At 38.4% G+C, this 19,471-nt stretch overlaps 1 long non-coding RNA gene across 1 annotated transcript in view; it reads right to left on the reverse strand.

Moving 5' to 3' along the window:
• Positions 1 to 116: 116 nt before the first annotated feature.
• The window catches only part of LOC149502012 (uncharacterized), a 70,376-nt gene continuing 51,021 nt past the window's right edge, over positions 117 to 19,471 (reverse strand). The window contains exon 3 of the long non-coding RNA XR_016323778.1: positions 117 to 1,567. This is a non-coding gene — a long non-coding RNA (uncharacterized LOC149502012). The remainder of the gene's footprint in view (positions 1,568 to 19,471) is intronic.

Genomic DNA, 19,471 nt, shown 5'->3' on the forward strand with positions numbered 1-19,471 from the left:
CGTTATCAATTATTATGAATTCAGGTTAACTAAATATATCACATTCGTTCGGAATGTGAAAGCTAAATACATTCTAAACGAGAGACCGTAATGAAGAGTCTTCAGCGGGTCGCGTCTCTATTGAACGAGCCGTCAATCAGCCCGATGCTTGAGGTGGTCGGCGTGTCGTTTCAAATTTCTCGGAAGGCCGGTCAATATGTCGTTTTACTAACAGAAAGAACCGATCTACGGTTCTAAAATTCTCAATTTTATTCTTATCACAAGGGTTCGTCCGAAAAGAAAATCTTCAGGCACACTTAGAAACAAATCATCCTTTTTATTTATTGTCTTTTTCCATATATATTTTTTTAATTCTCCTTACCCATTTATACAACATAAAAACACATCCGAGAATGCAATGAAATAAAACCGTTTCAACATACATCATAGTTTACGCCTACAGAAATTCAGAAACGCGGATGCAAAGGATCTGTTTAACATTTAACTTACACAATTCTACCTACCCTAGATGTGTCAAACATATTTTTTTTTTGTTACTACTAACGGACGATCGTTTTTTCTATACGTTTTTGTTTTTTAATAATTTTAATGACACTAAATAATTATAATAATTTAACGATTAATTAAAATTGGCGCTACTAAAATTGTTCTTAACATAAAAATTCTGTAAAAATTATTATAATTTTAAATAATTAAAATAGATTTAAGTTTAATTGAAATATAAGACCATTTGATCAGTAATCTATAAGTAGGTGTTCTTAAAGCGCTTACTACAGTTTTTTTCAGATTCTAAAGATGATTCAAAAATATAAATAAAATAAATTGAAGAACTAGAAAGGTGTATTGTAAAGACATGCTACCCTAAGACGGCCATTTAAATAATAAACTAAAAAAATTAAAATAACTAAAATATTTCTAAGTAATCAATTAGATTTTAACAAAGTAAAGCAATTTTTAAATAGGTTATTTTAAAAAAGGTTTTCACAAAATAATGCTTAAGCAATTTTGCTCATTTTTTGTTTTTAATGGAAAATGGAAGCATGTAGGAGTAGTAGAAATTTACAAAATACATATAAATATATTTATTTAATAATTTATAAATTTTACATCATTATTATATTAAATTAAAATTTATTACAATACTTATTCGAACCGGGCTCAATGAACAAACATATTCTGCTGAAGAGCCAAAATGAAGATTGCAAACAAAGAAGATCAAAGCGTTTATAATTATAAAATGTATTTTTTTTAATTTTTATTAATCCTTAAATTTATATTAAATCATGATTAAACAGAAAATAATTTAAAAATTGTAATATTTTTCATAAATTCACAGTTTTATGCACTTTTCGCGCATTGCACCACATGGTCTGGGTGGTCGACTCATTTAAATGTTACAAATACGTAAATAATACAATAAATAACAATTTTTATCGTTCGAATAATATATTATGAAATTAAGAAATTAATTAAATCAATTAAATTCAATTGATTGCATTGTAAAGTAATTAAATTATTTTTTTTCGCCATCAACGCATGTCGCTCAACAGGGGTGTGGGGAAATGGCCTGAAAATATATTAATTTGAGTAAATTGTAATATTTTTATATAATTTCTAATAGGCGCTGAGTTGTAGAGAGGGTAGATGCGTAAAAGTAGTCCCGGAAGTGGGTATTAGTGTTGCCATACGCAGCGGAGAGTGTACGCGTCGGTCAGTTGGCTTGCGGCCTCCGACTGCACACCTCGTATGAGTTGCAAACACACGGCTATGCCTATTATTTTATTACTCATATTATAAAGCACGCCTATTAAATCGAAATAGTGGGTATTGCTTAGTAAAATCACATTGTTTAAATTTGTAGGGTACATTAGAAATATAAAAAAAATGCCGGAATTTCATTTTGGCTATGTAATTAACATCCGATTTTTAAATGTAATACGACTAATTTATTTATTTTTAATCACATTCATATAATTGTTATATTAAAAATTACTTAAATAATAAATTGATATAGAAAGTTAAAAAAAAAATCAGTAGACGTGAATAGGCCGGTGAAATTCTTATTTTAGGTTTAAATAAAAAAAATAGAAATTTTAAATAGAATGGTAAAGAAAATTGTGTCGAAACACAATTATTTGAAACCTAACACAAGGGTATGGTTTATTTTATAACTTTTAAAAATTGAAGCGACTTCTTTCAGTTCCTAGAATCTTGCTTTCTTTTATTAGAATAATAGTGTTATTATATTAATTAGTTTATTAGAATAATAACAAATGTAAAAACTACATTGTTTCAATATTTTTATTTCAATAATATTGTTTCACTAATATATATTTCATTCATAACACGTATACTATTTATGGCTATTTTTTTATCTTAGACTCCTTTCATCCATCCATTTCCATCTCATCCTAGTACATTAAAGCTAGAAAGTATTCCTACATTTAACAGGTACACCGTAGTACGAATGTCAGTTTTACGTTTAAGACATTTTTTTCGGAATAATATATATAACTTGAGGAATGTGTTTATATTATTAATTGAATTTAAATAGGGTCCATATGGTGAAATACCAACGAAAATTGGTACTTCATGAAATGCTTTTGCGTATCAAACTTTAAAGCTACAAAAAATATTGAAAAATAGATATGATTCTAGATAAATTATTGTCCGTGTTAACTGCGTAGTATAAAATTCATAAAGAGGTATATCTTTTAGAAGTCGGTTTACGAAAACAGTGTCAAACATTCGTGAGACAAAATGATACGGCAAATGTTTTATTTAGGGCGTGTAAATCGCGTCGGAATCCGACGTTATCAACCACGTAGGGCTGTCTCTATCTAATCTTGGTATCCTAGATAAAGTGTATTTCTTTCTCATAAAATATATGTTAAGAATATAGTCCGATTTCAACGTTTTGGACAGAAATCTACATTGAACATAATCTGATTATTGCTTGCTGATGTTAGTTTTCACAGTTAAAACAATTAATTAATCTAATACTAACACATAATTTATCTACAGATAATAATTTGTATTTTAGTTTTATTGTTTGGCAACACCAAGTTCGCGTTTAGAATAGCTAGTCGTTGCTTTAAAAAAAATAGACACGTTTTTCAAAACTTTGTAATAAAGAAACAATTGACTCATAACAAACAAACCAAGCAAATTATTACATAATAATAGGCTGGTATTTATTTTAAAACATATGCGATAAATTGGTGAAAAGGTTTTCATCAGGTATACCTTTCAATCAAATCTAGAATTAAGAGCCAAAGTTAGCTTATAAACTTATAACCTAAAAAAAAAAATGTTTTCCACAATTTTAAATGATTAAACCATGTTAATGTGGCTTAAAAAGTTCTAACTTAGTGTTAATAATGTGATCCTGAGACGTCTAGTAAAATAACTGCGATAGTAGTAGTAGTGTGTGATGGTAGGCTATTAGCCCGCAAGAGTAGGCATGACAATCCTGTGTATTTCCACCACGCAGCGATAATGCTGATGATAGTCGTTACACAACAAAATTGAGATTTTGATATCATGCTTAAAGGCGGGTGGCGTCCGTTGACACCACTAACTACTACAAAAGAGGAAAAGAAGACGTAAAAATAAGTACAAAAAGGCACAAAAAAGATTTCGTCTATAAAGAAACTAGCTAAGCAACGGACCATTCGTGACTACGGTAAAATTATTTAGTTCCTACTTATATTTACTTAGCTTTTTGGGCTTCTTTAATAGCCATTAAAGAATAGATGTTTGTTAAAAATTCAAATTTACTTAAAAAATATAGTTAATTTATTTAGATAGTTACTCAAGTGATAATAATAATAATTTGTTTATAAGAATTATGTAATGCACGTAAACTGCAAATAAGACTTTCATCGCATCTTGTATTTAATATAAAATAGGACCTCCCAACTACAATTTCACAATCTAACTAAACGGCAAAATAGTAATAGCCGTCATAGCTATTGAGTAGCTAGAAATAGTCGGTAAGAGTAGTGACTACCGGCAATGTTTTTTGAAATCGCCGATCCGTTTATACGATAGTTAAACGGTAGGTAAATTTAGAATATGTAATAGTACCTAGTGGTTATATTTTAAATTTTGTGAAAAAAAAAAAACGTTGACTTTATATATTAAGTAGGTAATGGGGAGTAATTGTACTTTCTACTTATGCGAACGCTGTTTGAGTTTAGTTAATTGCAAGATTTACCAAAAATCGAAATTAATGTTGAATTTTGTAAAACTGTAATGTAAAAAAGATAATAAATTTCCCGAAATGGTTAAAAATTTAATCGATAACCAAAAAAGGCGATGGGAATTAAAGTTTGATTGATTAATACCTACAGTTTTTTACAGTATTATAAAAATATGTGTTGTAAAGGAAGAATATTATTACAAAAATTGGTCCAATTAATAATTTAGCTATCTGTTAGCTTCAGAAAACTATATTTTGTGGTCTAATAAAAACGAATGATGTATATTGAATTTAGAACAATTTCTATTAGAATTATATCGTGAAATTATTAAAATTTAATTTTATATCCATGTTCTTCCATATATTAATATAAGTTATATACATATAATATAAATTAAGTACTAAAATAATAGAAATAGTTACTTTATAAACGAATTATTATTAATTCTGCAGGTAACGGTAAAGTTTAGTACGTAAAATATATATTTTTTGTTTAGAAAAACAAAGAAAACGCTATTAATTAGCCTTCTAAAATTTCAGTTTATGAACATGATCATTCAAATTATGTATTGTTTTGTTAAAGAATAAAATGAATTAACAATAAGTTTAGCTGCGTATTGATTGGGAAGTACTAATATTATATTAAGCCAACTAACAAAATTAGCAAATAACAAAAAAAAACACTTTAATTTTAACCCAAGCATGAAGCTGTAGGCAGCGGCTTGGCTCTGCCCCTGGCATTGCTGAAGTCCATGGGCGACGGTAACCACTCACCATCAGGTGGGCCGTATGCTCGTCTGCCTACAAGGGCAATAAAAAAAAAATCCCATTAATGTTTTTTTTATCCAAATATTTAATTACCAATCTTCTATATGATTTAAAAATAGATTAACAGTACCGTTAACTTTTTAGGGCTAAAAAGGTCAATGTAAAATTAATGCAATTTATTAATATTGACTAATAAGGATTAATGAGTGTGAATAGTAAATTGCTGAAACGTTTTGTTTAAGAAAGCCACAGGTAAGTATGTAGCTGGCACTTGTTGGTAGTATAATGAGGGTAGATAGAGCAGGAGTCGTGCTGTATTCGCTTCTCTCAGGCGTGACGTCCGGCCGGGGTCAGCGAACGCAGGACCAACGATTCCTTTCTTATGCCCGACAGACGACCCTCCTAGCTGTGCCATTCACGTCCCTTACTACAAAAACACTATTAAAACATTCCCTATTCCACTCGTACTCACCAGCTTCGAGCTACGTCTCTCGAGTTCGCGTAGTTCGTTCACAGTAAACCGATTCGTATGTACCGGTAGACACAGTTTCACTGGATAGTAAACACAAACATTGTACGTGCTATCGGAAGGATATTGTCACGGTTCAGGTAAACGTTGTGAGATATGATCGCGTCTCTGGCGCAGGCGCAGCGACCAGCGCTAACAGATTAATCGTAGCAATGTATCACACGTGCAGTCCGCGCTGGCGGCCCTTCTATTTGTAAACCGGCGCCGAGGGCCGTGCATTCCTAGCGTGCCTCAAGCCCTGCGCGCCTCCACCCGAACGATCCCGTCCATCGTCTGCCGCCGAGACCGACGTACAATTCCGTTTCGATTGCAAGCCTCTTTCTAATGTTTTCTCCGCGAGCGGCAATGGATCGTGCTCACCACGATGTTGCCGTGTTTCTATGAATCGGCTCGATTTTGAACTCTATAAGCAAAGCTACTGTAGCTGTCAAATGTTCGATATTCTCGAGATCAATTCTCGTCAAATTCTTCAACCTTATATGGAGTTGTAAATGCTTTCGAACCTGGGGTTTAAATGATTGTAAATCATTTGATGTGTTTTTATTTGTGGATACAGGTGTTATCGAGAACGCCGAAAGGTATTCGGTTAAGTTGACGAAACTTACTTATTTGTGTGGTCCGCCTAACAAGTGACAACGTACATAACGATCTAGCTTATCTTAAATATCCTCTCCTTGTTGTGTTTCGGTCAATATCATAGGAAAACTAAACATATGGATATTAGTTGCATAATATGCGAGATGTAAACAGTAATAGGAGTAACATGAGAATTGAGTATTTGTAGTTAAATAGGTACGGGCACTGCATTCCGATGAATGGTGAGGGGCCGGCGCCTGGATATGTCGGAGGGCCGGAGGGTGCGGGGGAGGGGAGAGGACACGTACGCATGCCTGCGCGTGCGCCTGTTGCGACAAACGCATGCCACTACTCATGCTAACAGGTGCCTTCATAACTATTTACCTTTCAAAACTATTCACTTACCAAGGTATGCATTAGGAACAAGAATGGTATAACGGAGCTTTGGATGTTAAGGTTTTATTAGAAAACTGACGTGACCCCTTTCAGGTGTAATTGTATATAGAAAATATTACTAATTTACGTTAGCTAGGTTACGTTTTAATAGATTATTCTAAAAACCTTGAGTACTAAGCTGTTGGAAAAATGAAATGGATGGAATGAGATAAATGAGATCGCACTAGGGCCTTACGTACTAGACTTTAGTCACAGAGACTAAAGTATCAAAGCGCATAGGTACGTGTTCCAGCGAGGCTACTCATTCAAGTTCAAATCTAAATCCGCATTCCTTGACCGTGGAAATGCAAATTAATTTCACGGAAAAAGGATGACAATCATTCGAAGAATTTCCGCACGTATAGGTAGGTACCTACAACAAATAATTAAATTGTGATTTGATTCGATGAGTCAAAAACTATTTTATCTAATCATTAATTTGTTGATTGAACATAGTGAACGAGGGCAATCAGCGGTCGACGGCGCTGGAGCCAATTGTGGGAGTGCGAGGTTTATGGAATGTTAACGAGCGTGGTGCACTGTCGCAAATTGCTCACGACGAACTTTGAAACGTTGGCCCGAACATGTTCCTATGGAATGCGGATGCTACCGGAGACCCTGCACTTCTTTGATCATTGATAAGCATTTCATCACGCACTGAGTAACTACTTGGTTATACGAGGCCACTATTGATCTTCTGATGTTTGATGCGTCTTTTTATGAGATAGCTTTGATGTTCGTAATCGCGTAGAAGTGGTGGCTTGAATATGAATTAAGGTCGGGCGAGCCTTGATTTGAATGGGTAGCACAAGCTGGTGGTTAGGGGACATGACAATAGAGTGAAGATGTAAGAGAGCAGCTTGCGCGCGTGGGGGCGGTCTGATGCTGGCGCGTGCGCAGCCGGACAGGTGCGCCCGTGCAGCCGGCCTGCTTGTTAAAAGGCCGCGCGAGAATTCCCCATCCGCTTTACTAATTACATTTAGGGTCCCGCTTACTACGATCGTTATCTCTATCAATCCGTATGTAACGTTTTCGTAAAATCGGGAATAAGGATAGACCGCCGAAATCGCTACATCGCAAACACATATGACGTATGAATCTGGAGAATCATTGAATCCGTTTCGAACGTATGTGATTCTGATAGAGTATATCAATTGGTGAATCGGTAATCATAAATTTGCAGAACATGCAACATGCAAGAAAAAGGCATTTATTTTGAACACAAAAAAAAAATTTGCGGTTACGAGACGAATCGGTATCAACCGTCCAACGTAAACATCTCTATCGAATGGGATAGCGTTATCTTATCTCTTGCACGCATTGCAACAAAATTCCTTATATCGTTCATTATTTAGTCTCCGTCTAAAATAATGAAAAAATTCTCGCGAAATAGGAAACGTCTTAAGCACCAAATTTTATTTAGAATGTTTCCTTTTTATAAATACACATTATATTTTTGTTTTCGTTCATTCTGATTGTTGTTAATTCTGTAAACGTAACGTTTCTTCCAATCTAACCCAATTTGCTAGTACTAGTACTAATACAAGTACTAGGTATTACTGGTGGTAGGACCTCTTGTGTGTCCGCACGGGTAGGTACCACCACCCCGCCTATTTCTGCCGTGAAGCAGTAATGCGTTTCGGTTTGAAGGGTGGGGCAGCCGTTGTAACTATACTGAGACCTTAGAACTTATATCTCAAGGTGGGTGGTACATTTACGTTGTAGATGTCTATGGGCTAACCACTTAACACCAGGTGGGCTGTGAGCTCTTCCATCCATATAAGCAATAAAAAAAAAAATAGGCTCCCCCACGAGTACTTTGAGTCACGGATGACTGTCACAATGCTGTGAAGAGATTAACTGCTTAATGCGTATTTGAACTGTTTTTTAAATTTAATCCGTCACAACACAAACTTCCGATAGTTAGAAAAGTACGCACTTATTGTTATTTCCTTAAATACAATTCAAGTCATTTTAAAGAATAGGCAACGACAAAGCAATTAAGCACCAGTATCTCCACTCATACTCCTATTTTATTTCTAGTGTAATGTATGATGTAATGACTCTTAAGTATTAACAATAAAATGAATAGGATACAACCACTTTTTCCTTTAAAAAATATAATAAATAGTTAAACATCATTTTCTCTGACGTTTGACACCCAGTTTTCATCTTTTTTTTATCTAGTTTAAGTTCTATTAACGAGCTTTAGTGTTACCGATAGAGTTGTTTTGAAGTCACTTAGTGCATTTCTTTTATATTTAAATAACAAAACAAAAAGGACATGAAATGAGTTTAGATTTTGAGGTATGGTATTATGGTCGAATTTTCAACGCTAGGCAAACATACTTATGGAACTCCTTATCACCTACTGTATAGCAGTGCTTAACAGTGCAAAAATGAGGGAATTTAGTCCCTAGCACAACCTAAAAGTATATCGCCTAAGTCATAATACTTAGAAGTTTGTAGAAGAAGAAACAGAAACATTAAAGCTATTCATTATTTGTACTTAGGCGCTAGATATTCTACCAGTTTTACATATCTCTCCTTGGCACAAATTTATGGCTTAATCAACGATTCTTTCAATTGATTCCAAAGGAATAATTAGATTAATTAATTAAGTTCAATGTAATATCCAATCACGCTTTAAAATTCGCGCGGGTAGTGAATTTGCGAAAGTCTCATTTGGTGAGTCACAAGCAAAACTTGTAAGGGCTTTCTTTACCAAGCTTGAAATGAATTTCATATATAATGCAGTTTGAAAATTTTCCGAAAATTAGATTTAGGGTTCCTTTTTTTTTCATTAAGTCTGCCGTTTCCTGTGTAACCATTCTTAGCAATCTCTTGATTAATCTTCAACTTCATCACTCCAAAAACGAGGTTGATTTTCAAGATCAGTAATGAAACATCTATGGGCTTCAGTTCATTTATTATAGTCTCATCATATAGGCGCACTCCCTATTAAGCTTCCAAACTCACGTAAAAGTCAATAAATATTAACTTAACCCTGAATTCAAAATTTCGAACGCAAGCCGCTCTTATGTTCAATGTGTAATTTTAATGTATTTCTGGTTTACAATTTAATAACAGTACCAATTTAAGATAGTATTGGATTAATAACAAAAATTGTCATTTGTCAAAACTCAGCACTGGTGAACTGGCTCTTTTCTACAGAGCGGTCTTTCTTAAGTTCTTCTGCTGAGACGCTCACTCTTGTTAGGGCTTGAATTAATATTATATATCTGATATTCCAATGCTTTCGTCACGATTTGTTGCCGGTTTTGCAGCTTTCAACATCGCGAGATCATCGAAATAAAATTCTCTGTTGAGGTGGTCCAGCAAGCCGCAGTGCACATGCTCTCTTCTCTTATCCACTAATTTTGGGACGATAATGCCCCCCAATGATTAGTTTGAAGTCGTCGTGGCCTAAAGGATAGGACGTCCGGTGCATTCGTATATAGCGATGCAACGGTGTTCGAATCCCGCAGGCGGGTACCAATTTTTCTAATGAAATACGTACTTAACAATTGTTCACGATTGACTTCCACTGTGAAAAAATAAAATCGTGTAATAAAAATGAAACCCGCAAAATTATAATTTGCGTAATTACTGGTGGTATGACCTCTTGTGAGTCCGCGCGGATAGGTACCACCACCCTGCCTATTTCTGCCATGAAGCATTAATGCTTTTCTGTTTGAAGGGTGGGGCAGCCGTTGTAACTATACCTACTAAGACCTTAGAACTTATATCTCAAGGTGGGTGGCGCATTTACGTTGTAGATGTCTATGGGTTCCAGTAACCACTTAACACGAGGTGGGCTGTGAGCTCGTCCACCCATCTATGCAATAAAAAAACCGTTTACCGTACTAATGGAATAAAAAAGTTATATACTTTATTTGTGAATAAACAGAGTCCTCCAATAAAAGAGGGTCTTTTAATGTCAGGCTTAATTTCTTCATTACCATGATACTTTTGCATCGACGTCAAACCCACTTAATAGTGAGTGGTTATCTACGCTTTTTTATTGTTTTATTGCTTAGATTTTTGGACATCAGTAATTCTGCATTGTGTTGTTATACATAGTGAATAGGGGTGTATATTAGTCATAATATCGTTTTAAAAAAAATACTCCGGATTTTCTTTTTTTTTTGTATTGGAGAGATTGGTAGGCGAAGGCTTCCAAGTCCAAGTCCAAGAAAAAAGGCTTTGTTTGAATATCTCCAAAGGGGGCTAACCGCTAAAGAGCAGCTGCTTTGAGACATTCACCACCAAATTATAATCGCGACCCGCAGAACAGATCCTGCGAGAAACTCTTGGATCTGATGCCATGGACTAAGTATAACGTCGAACTTTCCGCCGTTAACCTTCTGTAGTGAAGATATTATCAGGATATTCTAATACGTCAATGGTAATTTGAAAAATCGACTGAATAATTTAATGAAAAAGTGAGTACCTGGTATAACGACGACAGCCCTACTAACTGCTTAAATTACAAGTATGTTAGAAGGAGCTCTATAAACAGAGCTTAGTATTATTTGGTATAAAAATTATCTAACCCTAAACATCACCAATTTTTGGGGACGGAAGGGAAGATCTTCCACCGAGCGAGTGATATTGCTCGGTAGACCGACGCTCCTAATGTTGTTGTTCGGAACTTGTATATATGCAAGCTTATCTTGAAAATGTCGTAAGCGAGATTCAGAGACGGTTTACCCAGTCTTTGAGGACTAGGTGAATCGTGGCCGAGGACGCCTCACCTTCCGTCTGGTGCAGGTGCTGACTGGGCACGGATGCTTCGGAAAGTATCTGCACCGGATAGGAGCTGAGCCGACGACGAGGTGCCACCATTGTGGACACGACCTGGACACGGCGGAGCATACGCTCGCTGTCTGCCCCGCTTGGGAGGTGCAGCGCCGTGTCCTGGTCGCAAAGATAGGACCGGACTATTCGCTGCCTGGCGTCGTGGCGTCGATGCTTGGCGATGACGAGTCCTGGAAGGCTATGCTCGACTTCTGCGAGTGCACTATCTCGCAGAAGGAGGCGGCGGGGCGAGTGAGGCAAAGCTCTCCTCACTACGCAGAAATCCGCCGCCGCCGAGCAGGGGGTCGGGACCGGGGTCTCGTCCGTAACCCGGCCCCCTAAGAGCTTCGGGCTTCACCCGTTTTGTGCGGGAAGGAGCCTAGGCGTGGGGCGGCGTGGTAAGCCGCGTTACCCCGACCGCTCCGGGAGAAGGTGTAGCGCAGCGCCATCAATGCGGGCTCTTGGCCCGTCGACCGAGGGAACCGGCGGTCGTGTCGCTGGCGGCCGCCGGTCCGGCCGCCGGTCCGGCGTCTGGGGGACGGCGGGATGGATGTAATATGCTCTGCGTAAACCCTGTCACGCCGTCTCAATAGCTCCGACTGGGTTCCCACCCGGTCCGGGGTAGGGCGCCGGCTGTGAGCGGCAGGAGTTTTTAGTGAGGTTCAAGGTTTTTCTGCTGTGGAAAAAACAAAAAAAAAAGCGAGATTCAGGCATCTGTCAAATATCTTGCGTTGTATGATGGCTACCCGCCACAAATTGAAATTTAAAGTGCAAACAAATCGGAAACGTACAATTTGTCACTAGTATTTTTAATGTTACTCAAGAATTAACGCTAAATTTATACTTGTATATCACTAGCTGCTATCCGCAGCCTCGCCGGTGTTCAAAGAAGTATTACTGTATTTTCCCGTGTTAAATAAATGGTTTTTTTTTTTTTTGTGTAAAAGGTAACGCATGTGACTCTCGCGATCGAGTGCTATGAAAAATGAACAAAAAACAAACATACTTTCACAGTTATAATATTAAAATGAAAAAGTATGGATAGTCATTGTAAACGTTAAATATACAGTTTGTTTACAACACAATAGGCGGTCCTTATTTTTTGTTACAAATTATAGCAATTAATAAACTTACTAACGAAAGGTAAGTAAGTCTTCATTTCCGTAATACCCGCCCAACGTATTGTCTGTTAAGGAATTTGTTTAATAAACATTATAAAACTCGATACTGTAGTTTGTGAACGAGAGCCTGCGATGTACATATTATGTATATGTAGTCGCTTATTTATCATCGAGATCCGCATTTTTATCTGTAGCGTCAACGTGTACAGTATTTTGCATAATGATGCAAGTCACGATTTCAATTTCCTATTCACATTTATAAATAATCCTTGCGTTCTGTTTTAGATGTAATCGATTATTAGTTTGAGTGAAAATTGTGATGATCGACTAGTGTTAGCGACAAATCGGACTAGGCAAGACGCGCCTAAATTTTTTTTTTATTCCTACCTAATCTGATGATCTAGGGGACCATATCAGTGTCACCGGGATAGTTAGTGGGTGAGCTCACGGGGCTCAACCCTGACGATGTTGCTAACACGAACCCTAGCAAGAGCCGTGCTTCACAGAACCTACCACCGAATCGGAAACGCGACCCGCTGAGTAGATCCGGCGAGAAACTCAGTGGGCTGTGTCTGAGGGTTAATTTACTCGCCGAGCCCTTCGTCGCAAGCGACGGGTTCGACGAGAACGACGACCGGACCACGTTCGATAGCTATGCAAGTAACGAGATATATTTACAAGTTAATGAGGATAAAAGTCGCGTGGCCCGGGGCGAAAAAGCAAACGATTGATAAACTTAAGTCGGCTCGGGCAGAACGAAAGTAGAACAGGGTTTGTCAACATGGACCGTCAGCTGGCCCCGACGATAGCGCTTATCGGGCGCGGGACATAGTCCGCTCATTCACAAGCCTGTCCATTCATGCGTCCGCTCCCACCCCGATCCGCAATCCAATCTGATCTTTAAGACATTCCACGAAGAGTTATATTAAGTTGTCGATCGCGTCGGGGACTGCGGGGCGAGGGGTAATGTAGATCGAGGATATCGCGGGGTCAACGCGGATTGTAAGCGCCCGATAAACGTCGATGCCGTCCAGCTACTTGGGTAACCGACACGGCACTAAGCAGTAAGCACTAATAATTCACTAAATGTCATCCGCTTACCCGAAAAAAAATATCACCTATTGTTTATTTCGTACGCGAACCCTAGCCGACGACCGTTCGGTAAACAAATAATGACACGAATATAAATGAACCGCTTCATTCAGTTGTTGCGTGCTAGTAAACATGATAAGATTCGTAATGTCGAAAGTGGCAAGGGTCATATTATCATTTCCTATTTCAAAGTTTTTATATAAGACGATGACATACTACACGGCTATCGTGTTCCGGGAACATGACCACTAATAATGAACGTATTTTGACGAATTCAACATTCGTATTAAAGCGATCTTAAAGTAATTAACGATTATCTGTTAACTGTCAATCAACTAGGCTGTCAATTTCTCAATAATTGTCGAAGTTGAACAACTGTTTTTGGAAATATGTATACTTTAAGCTGGATTGTGTGTTTTTTTTTAATGCTTAGTTGGGTGGACGAGCTCACAGCCTACCTGGTGTTAAGTGGTTACTGGAGCCCATAGACATCTACAATGTAAATGCGCCACCCACTTTGAGATATAAGTTCTGAGGTTCCAGTATGGTTACAACGGCTGCCCCACCCTTCAAACCAAAATGTATTACTGCTTCACGGCAGAAATAGGCAGGGTGGTGGTACCTACCCGCGCGGACTGATAAGAGGTCCTACCACCAGTAATTACGCAAATTATAGTTTTTGATTTGATGGTTTGATTTTGATTACACGATGTTTATTCCTTCACTGTGGAAGTCAATCGTGAACATTTGCGAAGCACGTATTTTTTTAGAAAAATTGGTAGCCGCCTACGGGATTCGAACACCACTGCATCGGGTGGTGGTACCACCCGTGCGGACTCTTAAGAGGTCCTACCACCAGTAAGATAGAGAGAGACAGGACGATAGCAGATTCGTGCTTCATAACATACCTAACCTACGGCTCGAAGAGGCGACTACCCATATCCTTCTGACAAATAACTGGATTTGTATCATGTCAGAATCTTAATGCCACATTGACTTTTTTAAGCACAACTCTGGAGCACGTTTCAAAAATATGAGTAACAATTGATATTACTTGTACTTATCATTTATCAATAACCGTTGTATAAGTCACTCTTTCGTTCGATGACACGTTGCATTGATTCATTCATTAAAATCATGACACACAGTTTCATGTGAAAATGTTAATAATTTCCGTTAAATGTTTTCATTCGACTTTCGGTCCTACCGGTGACTCAGCCGACGAATGTTTCATCGTAACCGTCACAAATGACCGTTGTACAAGAACTAGGAGATAATCACGGACCATTCATACTTGTCACGCGTTCATCATAATGTTTACGAAAACAAAAGTTGCCTTGTATATTGAATACAAAACATTTATTGGCGCAATCGATGGAATGGGATTACCGTATTGAATGTCGCCGCTGCGCGCATAATCTTCGGCATTCTTTGCATTACTTCCGCCGATGTAAACCGAACAATGCTATACTGTAACTGACATAGAGTCCAAAATTGCATACAAACAAACGCGGCGTATTTTGCATTTATAAACTGTCAGCGATGATTCCGTCGATCTTGCTGCGTAAATCGCACCCGTTTTGTTTATTTGTGTATGCAGTTTTGTGCCGTCATTAACTTAACGCGGCCGTAAAAGCGTTGTGTTTAATTGAATATGCAATTTCGAAAAGGGCACATCTCTGAAAATGTAAAATTTTCAGGAAATGAAAAAAAAACTGATTATTTTCTAAAACAGTGTAAAATTTAAAATATTTACTTTTAAGATATATTTTAGTGTTAATTAGCAATTGAAAATTGTTGGAATTATTATAAAATGGGTGTAGGTAAGCCTCAAAACTACATGTATATGAAAAAACGTTGTGCCCTTTTCGAAATTGCATATTCAATCAAAACGAGTGCTTTCAAGATGCCACAGGGCCATTAGAAAAACTTCCATTATTTCATTGAGGCATCGTCGCGTATTACCTACGTCGAGTGTTTCTGGTATCACGGATGACATCATGTCAGGAAATCGACTGGGCTCCATTGAGAAGTGTAAACAGCCGGTTGGAAGCTAGACAGGAAAGGGGTCGCTTATCGGACGAACGAACAACAAAGGCGATCGATCGCGCGGGCGTCGCAGGCGCCACCGCAGAAACGCTAACGAGTTATCAATGTAAACGGTTTATTTACACAGTTAGCCGTAATCTTATCCGGTAACCTCCTTAGACTCTCCCGTTTCGAAATTGTATCGGGCGTTGGTATCGCGTTGTGTCCTTATTACGAGTCGCCGGAAGTGCGCGTTCGACTTAAACGTTCCCTCGTATTAAACGTATTTATATAAAGGCGTGCACATACAGCGCTCCTTCACGTACGAGCTAATCGAGACGCGAACGATCCATCCTTAAGCCTGTTCGTGTTGTGCAAACGCCTTTACAAGTTTATTCGGAATATTTGCTCCGGATATGCGATGCGCGGGGAACTTTTATTTTCGTTCCGAGGGGCACATATTTGAAACGGGAATCTATTTTGAAATGCAAAACGTTGGTTAGGCTCCAAAAGGTATAAACGTAATTTTACTTAAAAACACCTGCCCGCCACGAATAGGGTAGATAAAGATCTTCGAAATCCTTGAGGCTTGATTTAAAACAGGATGATAAGCTCGTCAAGCTAGTGGGATATTTAGGCCAACGATGAGTTTTGCTCAAACGTATTCAGAACAAAATGTTACTTAAAGTCCTTTGTGTGGTCTTCGCGAATCGTAGATGTAATTAAAGCAATTTTAACGGTTTCACCTCGACCGACTGTAGACTGTCAGTCATCCGTGACCACGAAAATTGTAAAGCATTCGAGAGGTCGGAAATAAACCTTAAAAATAGTTAAAAAAAAAATATTCTTAATTTTTTTATTTTATTGCTTAGATGGGTGGACGAGCTCACAGGCCACCTGGTGTTGAATGGATACTGGAACCCATAGACATATATGACGTAAATGCGCCACCCACCTTGAGATATAAGTTTTTTTTTTTTTTTATTGCCCTTGTAGGCAGACGAGCATACGGCCCACCTGATGGTGAGTGGTTACCGTCGATCATGGACTTCAGCAATGCCAGGGGCAGAGCCAAGCCGCTGCCTACCGCTAAGTTCTAAGGTCTCAGTATAGTTACAACGGCTGCCCCACCCTTCAAACCAAAACGCATTACTGCTTCACGGCAGAAATAGGCAGCGTTGCGGTACATAACCGCGTGGACTCACAAGAGGTCCTACCACCAGTAATTACGCAAATTATAATTTTTCGGGTTTGATTTTTATTACATGATGTTATTCCTTCAGCGTGGCAGTCAATCGTGAACATTTGTCAAGTACGTATTTCGTCAGAAAAATTGGTACCCGCCTGCGGGATTGGAATACCGCCGCATCGCTAGATACGAATGCATCGGACGTCTTATCCTTTAGGCCACGACGACTTCTTATACGTAGACAATGGAGGTCTTAATCTAGACTGTGGACAAATTCTCATAAGTTAATGGAACTTATTTAAACGAAACCCGCCTCAAATTTCCTAAGGCGACAATCTACAAACGATTTCTTATTGGGAATTTCTGCTGATCACGCGTGGCTATCGACGAACAATGCGAAACATTATTTTGTGGTGTAGTGTAGTTACACGCAGCTTTTCCTGTTCATTCGCATTTATGTTATGAAATAAACCGATGTACATATAAAACGTTCGATATGTTAGTAGTTTGTGTTACGGGTTGAAGGTGGCGGGCGGTTGCCGGAAGCGGAGGGGGGGCGGGGAGAGAGGACCGGCGCAGGCTAATTGCTGGGAATTTCGGAGGTCGCGCGATAACCCGCGTCTGCGCCGGAAACCGATACTGCTTTGATGTTTTGCGGTGGCGTCCGTTCCCTTAAAAACGTATTACAACAATTCACAAAAGCTTCATTTCGATCGAGCTTTGACGTAAAATGATGACGGAAGGCAGCTTTTATACCTAACTAGAGAAATAGATTAAGTTAACATTTCATATTGAACCAACAAAATGATTTACAAAGTACATTTCACTCTCTTTTTTTTATTCCCTACCTAAGCTGATAAGCCTTGAGAGGCTATTTCAGCGTAACCTTAACTAGTAGGTGAGCTCACGGGGCTCAAACCGAAGTGATGGTAACACTGACCCTAGCGAGAGCAGTGCTTCGCAGAATCTACCGCCGGATCGAAAAACGCGACCCACTGAGAAGATCCGGCGAGAAACTCAGTGGGCTATGTCTATGGGCTAATTCGCTCGTCGAGCCCTTCGTCGCAAGCGACGGATTCGACGAGGACGGTGACCGGTGCTTGTGATACCTAAAAGCACCGTTAATGGATCGGGAGGATCCGTAATGACGTATTTTGGGCTTCACTCACAAAGCTTTTTTTATTGCTCTTGTAGGCAGACGAGCATACGACCCACCTTATAGTGAGTGGTTACCATCGCCCACGGACTTCAACAATGCCAGGGACAGAGCCAAGCCGCTGCCTACCGTTAAGTACTTTCCACAAGCCTCGTTTGAAGAAGGACATGTCATAGCGCTCTGGAAACACTGTGGAGTGGGGCTCATTCTTCGGATGGTACGTGGCAAAAATGATGAACGTAGTGGCTCCAGGTAGTATGGATAAACTCTACTTACTTCTCTGGCTCAATGACTCTTCGAAGCAAACCTTCTACAGTTATATTACCTTTTTGTATATAAAAGTTATATCCTTTTGTCTTTCAAAACAAACGTTTTCTTTCTAACCGTTACAGTTAGCTGGTGCGATAATTATCGTCTGCAGTTGATTACGCAAGGGTTCTTGAAAAACAAAATACAAGCGCAATTAAATTTTGATTCGCAAAATGAATATTATTAATACGCAACCTAGTTTAGAACACACAGTTCAAAGTCTAAGGACGACAATAAAAAAAGCAATGTCACATAATATACGAAGAGTTGACGCAGAACATACACATGTAGGGGCACATCTTAACGGAATTGACGTTAATGCTACAAGATAACGCAAAATTGAGTAATAGACTTAAAAAATTTCGTCACATGTTTATGATAAAAAATCAATTTATGTCATCAAGGGTCACCTCCATTATCGGGGGCCACTGGGTTTGCTGTACACATGTATCATTGAATTTGAATCTACCTACGACAATAGACCCTAACACGAAACCAATGAATACGGCTGACAATTCCTAACGACATTAAGAAGAAGAACGCAATTTGAGATGGTCAAAATTCGGGCGATGTGTAAGGTCTTCGTGTCTTTGACGCGGGCCTATGCCCATTATCTAGCTGCCTCCTATTACGATTCTGCGTCCATGAAATGAAATTGCCATATCGATTAGTAGCTTCGTTCTGTATCAGCTCTCATTTCGGTTTCCGAGGTAAATATAAAATTCCCGAAATTGAAACGAGAAGCGCTAATAAGGTAAACATATTAGTTTATACCGAAGATATTACCGTAATATTCCTTTAATAAGTATAAGTATATAATTGTATTCAGTTGTCGTTTATACTTATGAGACTGAGGAACGCTAGCCTAAGGACCGCAACTCCTAGACGCCAATGATTCTTAAATTACTTTCCATTGCGTGCTACCAAAAATGATGCAACTTTTTTTTTCTCCCTACCTAATCGTTGGTAGCCTAAAGGACTATTCCAACTTCGCATACACCGGTAGGTGAGTTCAGGGGCTCAACCTGAGATAATTGTTAACAGTAGCCTTAGCAAGAGTAAGTAGTACTTCGCAGAATCTACTACCGGACCGGAATCGCGACCCACTGAGAAGATCCGGCGAGAAACTCAGTGGGCTGTGCAACTTTTCCGTATAAAGGATCAATTTTGTTGATTTCTTACTTCATATACGGATGAACTACACGGTATATCTGATGTTCTATGGTTACAGGAGTCTACGGAAATCACACCGTGAATTCCACCA

This window comes from Bombyx mandarina, chromosome 11, assembly GCF_030267445.1.
Source record: "Bombyx mandarina strain Sakado chromosome 11, ASM3026744v2".
NCBI classification, from domain to species: Eukaryota; Metazoa; Arthropoda; class Insecta; order Lepidoptera; family Bombycidae; genus Bombyx; species Bombyx mandarina.